This window comes from Palaemon carinicauda, chromosome 37 (genome assembly GCF_036898095.1).
Source record: "Palaemon carinicauda isolate YSFRI2023 chromosome 37, ASM3689809v2, whole genome shotgun sequence".
Classification (NCBI taxonomy): domain Eukaryota; kingdom Metazoa; phylum Arthropoda; class Malacostraca; order Decapoda; family Palaemonidae; genus Palaemon; species Palaemon carinicauda.
The window spans coordinates 10,172,575-10,186,015 of NC_090761.1; the positions used below are offsets into that span (position 1 = coordinate 10,172,575).

At 39.8% G+C, this 13,441-nt stretch overlaps 1 long non-coding RNA gene across 1 annotated transcript in view; it reads left to right on the forward strand.

Annotated features, from left to right (window-relative positions):
• The first annotated feature begins 11,712 nt into the window (after positions 1 to 11,712).
• Positions 11,713 to 13,441, forward strand: part of LOC137628987 (uncharacterized) — a 29,739-nt gene continuing 28,010 nt past the window's right edge. Inside the window, exon 1 of the long non-coding RNA XR_011041419.1 lies at positions 11,713 to 11,784. This is a non-coding gene — a long non-coding RNA (uncharacterized lncRNA). The remainder of the gene's footprint in view (positions 11,785 to 13,441) is intronic.

Sequence of the window (13,441 nt, forward strand, 5' to 3'; positions counted from 1 at the left end):
GTACATCTCCAAACAGGGAGGTACCCACTCACTGATGTTGTACGAGATCGCAAGGGGCCTGCTCATCTGGTCAAAAGATCGAGGCATCTCCCTAGTAACGAGGTTCATCCAGGGCGACTTGAACGTCCTAGCAGATTGTCTCAGTCGGAAAGGTCAAGTAATTCCAACCGAATGGACCCTCCACAAGTATGTGTGCAAGAGACTTTGGGCGACTTGGGGTCAACCCACCATAGATCTCTTTGCAACCTCGCTGACCAAGAGGCTTCCAATCTATTGCTCTCCAGTCCCGGACCCAGCAGCAATACATATAGATGCCTTCCTCCTAGATTGGTCACATCTGGATCTTTACGCATTCCCACCATTCAAGATTGTCAACAAGGTACTGCAGAAGTTCGCCTCTCACGAAGGGACAAGGTTGACGTTAGTTGCTCCCCTCTGGCCCGCGAGAGAATGGTTCACCGAGGTACTTCGATGGTTAGTAGACGTTCCCAGAAGTCTTCCTCTAAGAGTAGACCTTCTACGTCAGCCACACGTAAAGAAGGTACACCAAAGCCTCCACGCTCTTCGTCTGACTGCCTTCAGACTATCGAAAGACTCTCGAGAGCTAGAGGCTTTTCGAAGGAGGCAGCCAGTGCGATTGCTAGAGCAAGGAGAGCGTCTACCATTAGAGTCTACCAATCGAAGTGGGAAGTCTTCCGAGACTGGTGCAAGTCAGTTTCTGTATCCTCGACCAGTACCTCTGTAGCCCAAATAGCTGATTTTCTCTTATACCTGAGAAAAGGACGATCCCTTTCAGCTCCCACTATCAAGGGCTATAGAAGCATGTTGGCATCGGTCTTCCGGCATAGAGGCTTAGATCTTTCCAACAATAAAGATCTGCAAGACCTCCTTAAGTCTTTCGAGACCACTAAGGAGCGTCGTTTGGCTACTCCTGGGTGGAATTTAGACGTGGTCCTAAGATTCCTCATGTCAGACAGGTTTGAGCCTTTACAGTCAGCCTCCCTGAAAGATCTCACTCTTAAGACTCTTTTCCTGGTATGCTTAGCCTCGGCTAAAAGAGTCAGTGAGATTCATGCCTTCAGCAAGAACATCGGATTTTCGTCAGAAAAAGCTACTTGTTCTCTGCAACTTGGTTTTCTAGCCAAAAATGAGCTACCTTCTCGTCCTTGGCCTAAATCTTTCGATATTCCCAGCTTATCGGAGATCGTAGGCAATGAACTAGAAAGAGTCTTATGCCCTGTTAGAGCTCTTAAGTTCTACTTAGCTCGTACTAAACCTTTACGAGGCCAATCTGAAGCGTTATGGTGTTCGGTTAAGAAACCATCCTTGCCTATGTCAAAGAATGCTTTGTCATGTTTTATCAGATTGTTAATACGAGAAGCTCATTCACACTTGAGTGAGGAAGACCGATCTTTGCTTAAGGTTAAGACGCACGAGGTTAGAGCTGTAGCAACTTCCGTGGCCTTTAAGCAAAATAGATCTCTGCAAAGTATCATGAACGCAACCGATTGGAGAAGCAAGTCAGTGTTCGCGTCATTTTACTTAAAAGATGTCCAGTCTCTTTACGAGAACTGCTACACACTGGGACCATTCGTAGCAGCGAGTGCAGTAGTGGGTGAGGGCTCAACCACTACAATTCCCTAATTCCATATCCTTTTAATCTGTCTCTTGAAATGTTTTAATGTTTTTATGGGTTGTCCGGAAGGCTAAGAAGCCTTTCGCATCCTGTTTGATTTGGCGGGTGGTCAAAGTCATTTCTTGAGAGTGCCCAGATTAGGGGTTTGATGAGGTCCTGTTGTATGGGTTGCAGCCCTTGATACTTCAGCTCCTGGGGGTCTGTCAGCATCCTAAGAGGATCGCTGGGCTCCGTAAGGAAGACGTACTTACAAGGCAGAGTAATCGTCTAAGTCGACTTCCTTACCAGGTACCTATTTATTTTGGTTTTGTTATATTGATAACTGCCAAAATGAAATAAAAAACTCTTAGCTTATACGATGTAAACATATTTAACTCTGGTCTCTACCCACCTCCTTGGGTGTGATTCAGCTATTATATATTCACCGGCTAAGTTAAATATTCAAAAATGATATTTTAATTATAAAATAAATTTTTGAATATACTTACCCGGTGAATATATAAATTAAACGACCCTCCCTTCCTCTCCAATAGAGACGCAGTGGGATGAGAAGAAATTGAGTCTTTGTTTACATCGAGAGTGGTATCTGGCCGACAGTTGGCGCTGGTGGGCACACCCGCAACCTGTATAGCGATCGCTGGCGAGTTTTTACTGTTTTTTTGTCTGTCGAGCAACAGAGTTGCAGCAATTTATATATTCACCGGGTAAGTATATTCAAAAATTTATTTTATAATTAAAATATCATTTTTGACGCTGTGCGTCAACCTCCGCATTCTAGAGTTGTTTTGACTGCTCAATCTAGGCGGTCAAAGCAGTCTCGAGTGGATGCTGTGCGTCCTCACGCACCTGTTGTTGTTGACAGTTCACAGACTGTCAAGCAGTTACATGACGTTGCGTCCTGGTCTCTCTCACCTGTTGTTGTTGACAGTTCACAGACTGTCAAGCAGTTACTTGACGTTGCGTCCTGGTCCGCTACTAATGCACCAGTGCGTGTGGACTCTGCTTGTAAAGCATTGCCACCACGGTAGGTCTCTCCCTTGCTTGAGACTCAGCTATTATCGGACAAGGTTCCTTTAGATGAGGAAGTTGCTGTTCCCCCTCCTACTGATATTCCCTTGAGGACTCTGTCAGACGGAGAGGAGCCTAAAGCTGCTTAGCCCTCTATGGACTTTAATTAAATCATGCTGATTTTTAAGGATCTTTGTCCGGATCTTTTTGTAACTGCTGCTCCTCGTTCGCCTAAACGTCAGAGCTTACACTAGGCCTAGCTACTTCGAAGCCGTTGTTTTATAAGCTAGTGCTCTCTCGCTCTCCTAGAGAGCTTTACGTTTGCTAGGCGACTGGTTTATCACCAGGAGGAGTTTGGGGGATACAGCCTTTGCTTTCCCTTCTTTTAAACTGGCTTATAGAGCGAGAGTCTGATATGACACGAGAGAAGTTCTCGGCTTGGGAGTTCCTGCCTCTGCCCAGATAGACTTCTAAAATCTCGTAGACTCTCCCTGGCGCCTGGCCAGGCGACGCTCCAAGATTTTACAGGTCAACTTCACAGCTGTTTTCGAGCCTTTGAAGTTTTGCTGTACAATTATGTCATGCATAAACAAGGCTTTCAGGGATGGCTCCAATGATCTGACAGCCACGTTCTCTGCAGAGACAAGTCCCTCAGGGATAGCTCCATGATTTGGCAGCCATGTTCACTGCAGGAGTACGTAAGAGGCAAGTGCGCTCAATGTGTTCATTGTCAAGACAAACTTCGCGATGAAGTCTACCAGGCTGTCTTGACAGCATTTATGGAAGGCGACTGGATGGTCTCTCTTGACCTTCAGGAGGCATACTTCCACATTCCTATACACCCGGATTCCCAACCGTTTCTGAGGTTTGTTTACAGGAATGTGGGGTACCAGTTTCGAGCTATCGGAGATCAGAGCCTCCCTGTACTTGGACGACTGGCTTCTCAGAGCCTCTTCCAGTCATCGCTGTCTGAAGGATCTCAATTGGACTCTAGATCTGGCCAAGGAATTGGGACTCCTAGTCAATTTGGAAAAGTCACAGCTGGTTCCATCCCAAACTATTCTGTATTTAGGGATGGAGATTCACAGTCAAGTTTTTCGGGCTTTTCCGTCGGCCCCCAGAATAGATCAAGCCCTGCTCTCCATCCAGAAGATGCTGAAGAAAGAACGCTGCTCAGTCAGGCTGTGGATGAGTCTGGTAGGGACGCTGTCATCCCTGGAGCAATTTGTATCATTAGGAAGACTACACCTCCGTCCTCTTCAATTCCATCTGGCTTTTCACTGGAAAAAGGACAAGACGCTAGAGGCGGTCTCGATCCCGATTTCCGAAAAGATAAAGTCTTGTCTGACTTGGTGGAAGGACAATATCAGCCTAAGAGAGGGTCTTCCCCTGGCAGTTCAGATACCCAACCACGTTCTCTTCTCGGAAGCATCGGACTTGGGCTGGGGCGCGACGCTGGACGGTCGGGAATGCTCAGGTCTGTGGAACTCGAGTCAGAGGAGCATGCATATCAACTGCAAGGAGCTTTTGGCAGTTCATCTGGCCTTGAGAAGCTTCGAGTATCTCCTTCGAGGCAAAGTGGTGGAAGTAAACTCGGACAACACCACGGCCTTGGCGTACATCTCCAAACAGGGAGGTACCCACTCACTGACGTTGTACGAGATCGCAAGGGACCTGCTCATCTGGTCAAAAGATCGAGGCATCTCCCTAGTAACGAGGTTCATCCAGGGCGACTTGAACGTCCTAGCAGATTGTCTCAGTCGGAAAGGTCAGTAATTCCAACCGAATGGACCCTCCACAAGGATGTGTGCAAGAGACTTTGGGTGACTTGGGGTCAACCCACCATAGATCTCTTTGCAACCTCGCTGACCAAGAGGCTTCCAATCTATTGCTCTCCAGTCCCGGACCCAGCAGCAATACATATAGATGCCTTCCTCCTAGATTGGTCACATCTGGATCTTTACGCATTCCCACCATTCAAGATTGTCAACAAGGTACTGCAGAAGTTCGTCTCTCACGAAGGGACAAGGTTGACGTTAGTTGCTCCCCTCTGGCCCGCGAGAGAATGGTTCACCGAGGTACTTCGATGGTTAGTAGACGTTCCCAGAAGTCTTCCTCTAAGAGTAGACCTTCTACGTCAGCCATACGTAAAGAAGGTACACCAAAGCCTCCACGCTCTTCGTCTGACTGCCTTCAGACTATCGAAAGACACTCGAGAGCTAGAGGCTTTTCGAAGGAGGCAGCCAGTGCGATTGCTAAGAGCAAGGAGAGCGTCTACCATTAGAGTCTACCAATCGAAGTGGGAAGTCTTCCGAGACTGGTGCAAGTCAGTTTCTGTATCCTCGACCAGTACCTCTGTAGCCCAAATAGCTGATTTTCTCTTATACCTGAGAAAAGGACGATCCCTTTCAGCTCCCACTATCAAGGGCTATAGAAGCATGTTGGCATCGGTCTTCCGGCATAGAGGCTTAGATCTTTCCAACAATAAAGATCTGCAAGACCTCCTTAAGTCTTTCGAGACCACTAAGGAGCGTCGTTTGGCTACTCCTGGGTGGAATTTAGACGTGGTCCTAAGATTCCTCATGTCAGGCAGGTTTGAGCCTTTACAGTCAGCCTCCCTGAAAGATCTCACTCTTAAGACTCTTTTCCTGGTATGCTTAGCCTCGGCTAAAAGAGTCAGTGAGATTCATGCCTTCAGCAAGAACATCGGATTTTCGTCAGAAAAAGCTACTTGTTCTCTGCAACTTGGTTTTCTAGCCAAAAATGAGCTACCTTCTCGTCCTTGGCCTAAATCTTTCGATATTCCCAGCTTATCGGAGATCGTAGGCAATGAACTAGAAAGAGTCTTATGCCCTGTTAGAGCTCTTAAGTTCTACTTAGCTCGTACTAAACCTTTACGAGGCCAATCTGAAGCGTTATGGTGTTCGGTTAAGAAACCATCCTTGCCTATGTCAAAGAATGCTTTGTCATGTTTTATCAGATTGTTAATACGAGAAGCTCATTCACACTTGAGTGAGGAAGACCGATCTTTGCTTAAGGTTGAGACGCACGAGGTTAGAGCTGTAGCAACTTCCGTGGCCTTTAAGCAAAATAGATCTCTGCAAAGTATCATGAACGCAACCGATTGGAGAAGCAAGTCAGTGTTCGCGTCATTTTACTTAAAAGATGTCCAGTCTCTTTACGAGAACTGCTACACACTGGGACCATTCGTAGCAGCGAGTGCAGTAGTGGGTGAGGGCTCAACCACTACAATTCCCTAATTCCATATCCTTTTAATCTGTCTCTTGAAATGTTTTAATGTTTTTATGGGTTGTCCGGAAGGCTAAGAAGCCTTTCGCATCCTGGTTGATTTGGCGGGTGGTCAAAGTCATTTCTTGAGAGCGCCCAGATTAGGGGTTTGATGAGGTCCTGTTGTATGGGTTGCAGCCCTTGATACTTCAGCTCCTGGGGGTCTGTCAGCATCCTAAGAGGATCGCTGGGCTCCGTAAGGAAGACGTACTTACAAGGCAGAGTAATCGTCTAAGTCGACTTCCTTACCAGGTACCTATTTATTTTGGTTTTGTTATATTGATAACTGCCAAAATGAAATAAAAAACTCTAAGCTTATACGATGTAAACATATTTAACTCTGGTCTCTACCCACCTCCTTGGGTGTGAATCAGCTATTATATATTCACCGGCTAAGTTAGATATTTAAAAATTATATTTTAATTATAAAATAAATTTTTGAATATACTTACCCGGTGAATATATAAATTAAACGACCCTCCCTTCCTCTCCAATAGAGACGCAGTGGGATGAGAAGAAATTGAGTCTTTGTTTACATCGAGAGTGGTATCTGGCCGACAGTTGGCGCTGGTGGGCACACCCGCAACCTGTATAGCGATCGCTGGCGAGTTTTTACTGTTTTTTGTCTGTCGAGCAACAGAGTTGCAGCTATTATATATTCACCGGGTAAGTATATTCAAAAATTTATTTTATAATTAAAATATCATTTTTTCACATTCCTCCCCCCCCCCACTAGATTTTTGGTTACTCAACATTGTCTCATGACTACCATCAATGCCTTACGCCAATTTCATACATTTCAAGTGAGTATATATTACATTACAAATTAATTCCAATAGAGAGGTAGGATGATCAATTGAAAGAAATTTAATTCATCATCCGTCCCTTCATCCAATTATCTATATATATATATATATATATATATATATATATATATATATATATATATATATATATATATATATATATATATATATATATATATACACATATATATATTACAATTAGGTACATCATTTGACAGTTTTCTGATATAAAATGCAATATGAATAGACGATAAACTACCATACACAATGGAGATGCAGAACTTAAATCTAAAAATTAGATTATCATCCATTCCTTCGAACAATTCTCCAATAACATACAATATAATAAAATTCATTATTTACATGAAAAAATACAGTATTGCAGGCATCTACAGTTATGAAACTATCCAGAAAAAAAAGAATAATGACATTCATCATAGTCCAAAATCAATATTAAAGAATACAAAACTTATTGAATCTGTACTACAGGTTTGACAGAATAGTGAAAATTTACTAAATCTGATATAAATTTGTCCCGGTCAAGGTCAATTTACTGTACAACAATTACACAAACCTTGACTAAATACAGATTTTCTCACACAACGTGTCACATTCCACAGTCTTTCAACTACCCCAATGTGGGAATAGAAAATGACTAATAAAAAAGGTAATTACTTTAAACACTTGTTATAAAAAAAAATCTGTTCAGTGATTAATTCGGTGGGAGATTTATAGTTCTGAGTCTCAAAATTGTCTCACAGCAAGTTTTTTACTTTTTAAATTTTGCATTTAAATCTCTACTGTAAGTTTTGATATTTGAGTTTTCTCTCTCTATAAACGTCATTTTATACTCTGGTGTTATATTTAAAAAAAAATTAAATTTAACATAACTATATGAATTATTAATCATTGACTTTTCTTATGTTCTCTTGGTTAAATTGAAAAAAAAAATGTCGTTGAAGAGTTTTCTTACTGCTGAGTAGTAAACCAGTGACATCCTTGATTTAATGTTAACAATGATGATAGATTTTAGTCTTTTTCACAAGCCACGTAAGGTGCGTAAGCGAAGGGAGCAAGACTCGGTTGGAGTCGTGATCTTCAGTGTCATGACATAATGATTATTCCGTGGCAGTATATAGTATAAAAATTTGGAAAAAGAAGTTCTATGTTGAAATGGTGAGTCATAGTGTATAAAGATCATAAGTAACCCATGCAAAATGCAACAGAACGACGGAGACGATGGTTTCCCGAATAGAAAAGTTTGTGAAAAATTGAGTTTGTCGTAGACACCAGGATGCACTGAAGGAAAAAAAAAAAACATCCCCTTTTTTTGTATAAATGCTCTACCTGGAGTAGACCCATATGTGGAGACTAATGCGGAGGTCCCAATGAACTGGTTACTAGTAGCCTGCTACCCAAGCCTACCCTGTCACTGTAGGTCACCCACTGAAAATATTTGCTTTGGTTACTTGTGGCAAGATCAGACACCGTTGTTGGCTCTTGTAGAAGGCAAGAGGTATAGTAATGAAAATTGTACCAAACTCTTGCTGAACGTAAGTTCAAATATCAAATGCTCGTAAGCTGGTGGTGAGATACAAAAATTTTCAGGTTATATATCTGAAATATCTTTATATAAAATAAAAGTACCTAAGAAGTAAATTTTGGGTTGCTGAACAGGTAATGAGTAAAAAAACTGTCACTTAAAAGGTATTCACTTAATAGATGTGCATATTGATAAAATTAGTCTCTTGTTCTATTGATTTGTAAGAGCAAATATAAGTTTATAAGACAGGAATTTACCATTCCAGTCTTTAGACTTAACTGCCGTTCATGCTCTAGAAAGATGAAATAGATCCAATCTGCTGGATCAGGATGAAATATGGTGTTACCATTAACCTGGAATTTTGTAACTAACCTAAATACTTTATATTGGTGTAACTTATTTGACTCTACCGCTGGCCGTGTACCTCAAAGTGAAAACAAATTAAAAATCCATAAAAGTTTATTAAAAACACCCTTTTAATATTTGGATATTAGAGCTATGCTACTTTTGTAATGGACTTTATGAGATAATAGAGGTCTAACTCGATTTTTTTTTTCAAATACCATACGGGATCTGTTGACGCGTGTTTTTCAAAAATTCTCGTTTGATTTCGGTTAAACAATTGCTGAATGAATGGATTTCTAGGCCCTTCCACGCGAAAGGCAAATGCATGGCAGGTACTCTGATTTACCCGAAATTCTCTCATTTGAAAGTGCTACCAATTCAGTGTCCTAGGCAGACCGTATGCTAAGTCAGGCGAACGTATGTTTTGGCCCAGATGCCGGGAAGAAAGTTGAGTGTGGGGTCACGGCTGTGCCAGGCAACGTGACCCCAGTCAGGCGCCCATCCAGTGCCTCAATGTGCACGGGCACTTTGATTCTTTGCCTGTGGTTTCCTCGTACATGACGTCACCTAGACAAGTGATTGCTACCCATACCACAAAATTAGTAACTATGTTTGCTCGCCATGCGTTTGTCCCTCATGTGGAAGGGGCTTTGTGTTCATTCTCAGTACCATATGTGACCTCTCACGGTGCAGTATTATTAAAGGTTCTTAGCAGCATCTCTTCTGCCTCTAACTGCACTTACTTTTCAGGCTTTTGATTAACCTCCATTCACGCTTCCTTTTATCACGCTATTCTCTACCATTCAACTTTTACTTCGAGTACAAATGCGGGAGTTACCCCTATCACACTTCAGCTCTTGGTGTCATATGGCCTTGATTAAAAAATTATTTATAACAAGAATTCTATTTTTACATAAGTGTGGGTATCATATCCAATTCTGAATAATTTCTCGTATTTTTAAAGAAAAAATTTGCTCCTGTCTTATTAATTTCACTTCAGAGTGCATGCATGTATGGAAGGAGGTTGCTGAACAGAAGTAAACTCTGCACTTTTACCTGTCATATTTCCGAATACTTCAAAGAAATACAAGAATTTGGAGGTAAACTGGCTACCATTTTATATGCAAGAAACGCAAATTTCCTGAAAGCCCACAATTTTAACATTCTACAGTTAGACTACACTTCACCTTCAGTTAAGATTTAGTCGGTGTTAAAAGAGATACACAATTATCCAGCGTCAGTAAATATACTTTCTGAAGCTAAGCTACAAATCTAGTTGGAAGAGCGGGTTGCTATAAGTTCTAAGAGGATTCCAAAAGGGAAAATAGCCCAGTGAGGAAAAGAAGTAAGGAAATAAAATAGTGTGCCTGGGTGTACCCTCACACTAGAGCACTTTAACTCGAGATAGTGGAAGATAGAACTCTCTATTGCTTTTATAATTTTCTATCAGACCCAATGTTTCTGAATAATTTTCGTATTTTTTAAAAAGGAAAATGTTACTGCTGTGGTTTTGTTTAAACTTTACAGTGCATGTGTGTGGTGGAACCTGGAGGTTATTGAACAGAACTTGACCTAACGAATATCTCAGGAAATATGAGACGTTGTGGTAAAATCATTTCTGGAAATACGAGAATTTAGGGTAAAATTGGCTACCATCTTGTGCAAGAAACCCAAATTTCATAGTGGACTAAAATCGGAACATTACGCAGTTACACTTCACCTTTAGTTTAGATTCAGTCGGTGTCGAAGTACACAGTTCTACCGTTTCCGAAGATTTAATCTTTGAAGCTGGTTCACTGTCTTCTTTAGTGACATAAATGCAACTGTAGAGGCTTCACGTTCTTCTTTAGTGACACATGAAAGCAGCTGAGAGTTGTCTTGTGTCTACCTATGATTCTTAGTTGTACAAAATAAGGTAAATATACCAGTGTATCTTCCGTTTTATATATGTTTACGTGTAAGGCTTTTTGTTTGAACACTAGTTGAACGTGTTAGACACAAAACGAAATTAGCTTACCTAATCCAATTTAATTAGTAGTTAATAATTACTTGTATGCTGCCATGGTATGTTTTGGTTAATACAGTAAAACCTTTGTTATAATGTAATTTTTGGATATGTATATATACATATATATATATATATATATATATATATATATATATATATATATATATATATATATATATATATATATATATATATATATATGGATACTATGTATATATTTTGCAATGAATAGGCCAAATGCTAAGGTTTCTATTACCATAGATCTCGTAAATTCAATTCATGTAAAACAAGTTCATAGCAAAGGTAAAGTTACCTTGAGTATTTTTTCTGGATAAACTATTAAACCAGGCAGGCGATTACGTACATCCAAGTCAACTTAGATTGAATTTTCTTAAATTAACGATGTATACTAATTAATTCAACTTTTACTGATAAATTCCTAGCTGTATCAAATTTCTAGGTGTTAAGGAATGCCTTCCTAAAAAGTATTTATAGTTTATTATTGTATTTTTCCGTACATAAGAGGATAAGCAGTCACCGTATTATTTTGCATATTCTTTTATGATGGAGATGCTGTTTAAACATATAATAACAATATATAAATAGGAGTAAATTATATATTTTCATACTTATTAGCATATAAAACTTGGCAAAATACACGTAAAAGAGGTAAAATAAATTATATAGTTCCCCATAAATATGTTTTTTTTTTTTTTACAGGACTTTGAGTATCGTTTTCTCTAATTCTTATGATAAACTAAAGTAAACAGTTCTAGCAGTGGGATTGATGCGTTCACAAAGTAGAGTTTATGAACGAAAAACAGTTGTCTTATATGTTTTATATTTTTATACATAGTAAATGATGAATTATCCTTATAAATATATCACATTCGAACAATTTATTTATATAGTTATTATATTTACTGAATTAGCTTATTAAATGTTTTGAAATGGTGTTTCTAATTCAACCAAAGCTCCACTTTTAAAATACTTAAAGAATTTAAGCAATGAACGAATCCATGGTATGGTGGATGCCTCTGATTGGCTTGAACAATCTTGCCCGCCTGAAGCGTGAAAATTTCAGTCCAATTACGGACACACTACAAGAAGGTTGTGGTTAAAGAGTGCTTGTGTATCGAGACAATTTCAGGTAAAAATGGTGATTTATTGAGGTTTTTTATAACTTTTCATTAAGACGATCATCGAATAACCATTATTTGCTTTGTAAAGGTGTTATTTTGTTGAAAATTATGTATATTGGTTTCGAAATGGGTAGCAGTGACGGCCATTAAGTATTTTCCGGTGCTAACAATATTTATCGTTGATTAATAAACTGACGCTTTTCCCAGTTTATTTCAAGTTCCAAGTACGGTGAAAATATTTAAGATAAACGCCATAATCACAGCTAATCACTGTTATTATATTAATTGGGGTATATTGATAATTCTTGACGATTGTTAAACAAGCAATTAGCCTTTTATTACCAGTCTTCGCTAAATACATAAAGATATTCAAGTCTAGAATATCTATTCATCCATACCGGTGATGTTATAATACGATCTTTGTACTTCGATATATTTTCTTCAAAATTTAATAGAGTTGTCCTTTGGTTATAACCCCCCACATCTCCTCCAAGTGTAGTTGAACCAATTTCAACGAAACTTGGTGGGCATGTGGGGTATGATCCAAGGACAAATTCATTACATTTTGAAGAAAATACATCGAAGTACAAGAACGCAGTGGAGTTAAGAGCAAAATACGACGGCTACTATGGCGTGGGCATGCTCTCAATTGAGTGTTCCTCTAATTTTTGTGAATGGATTGCATACTTGATTTTTAAGATCTTGTCTTTTCCACTTGTTAGGTTTTCTGTTTTATCGTAACCAGAAAGCAAGTATAATAGCTAATTAGTATGATCTTGAACTGCTTACTCTATAAAAGTCATGATTAATAACATAGTTAGAAGTGGAAATTTTGAAGTCTTTTAAATATATATATATCTCTAAAGCCAGTTTAGGAAGACCAACTTTGAATTGACATTAGTATGTTAGTGTTCAACTGTTCATTGATATTCTTGGCAAATATAAACTCCCTTAAATCACATTCGACAAACCATGTACAAGTTTCAAACTGTATCTGAGGGGTTCACTTCTAGTTGCATATCGATGCCAAAGGGACTCTTAGGACCTATTACATGTAATACGTTGGACTTGAGAGAATTTTGATACTTTTTGAAGGAAATTGTAGGAAACTTTACTGATAGCTATTGTCAATATTCTAACAATCGAAGTCGTCACTGAGGCGAGTGCACACACACGCTGACTACACAGTAAATATCCGTAAAACATCTCTGAAGCCTTCTAACACAAAATTATAATAATTATAATAATGTAAATTTTAATCGTCAGTTTTCCGCAGGCAATGGCTTGTGTGAATGGGTGGAGAGTTAAATGCCCTCTCTATCTTTAGTAATAGTAGTCTTAATAGGTGTAAGATCAGTGTAAGATGAGGCTGCTTGCAGCGCCTAAGCTCCGCCCACATAAGTGACGTCATTGTGTACGTCACGGGCTATCTGTATTTCCTTCCGCTGTGCATGATGCAGCAGCGTCAGTTGCAATGAAGATAAGAAACAACGCTGACTGTCATTTCTTGATCCTGCCTAGTTTAAGATCTAACATGGCGCAGTGAGTAGGATATTAAGAGGACCTACTGTAATAACCGTGGCACAGCATGGCACCACCATCGAGACGACCCTCTTTTGCATCCCCTAGGGGCAGGATTGCAAGAACAGGAACCTTTGGAACCGG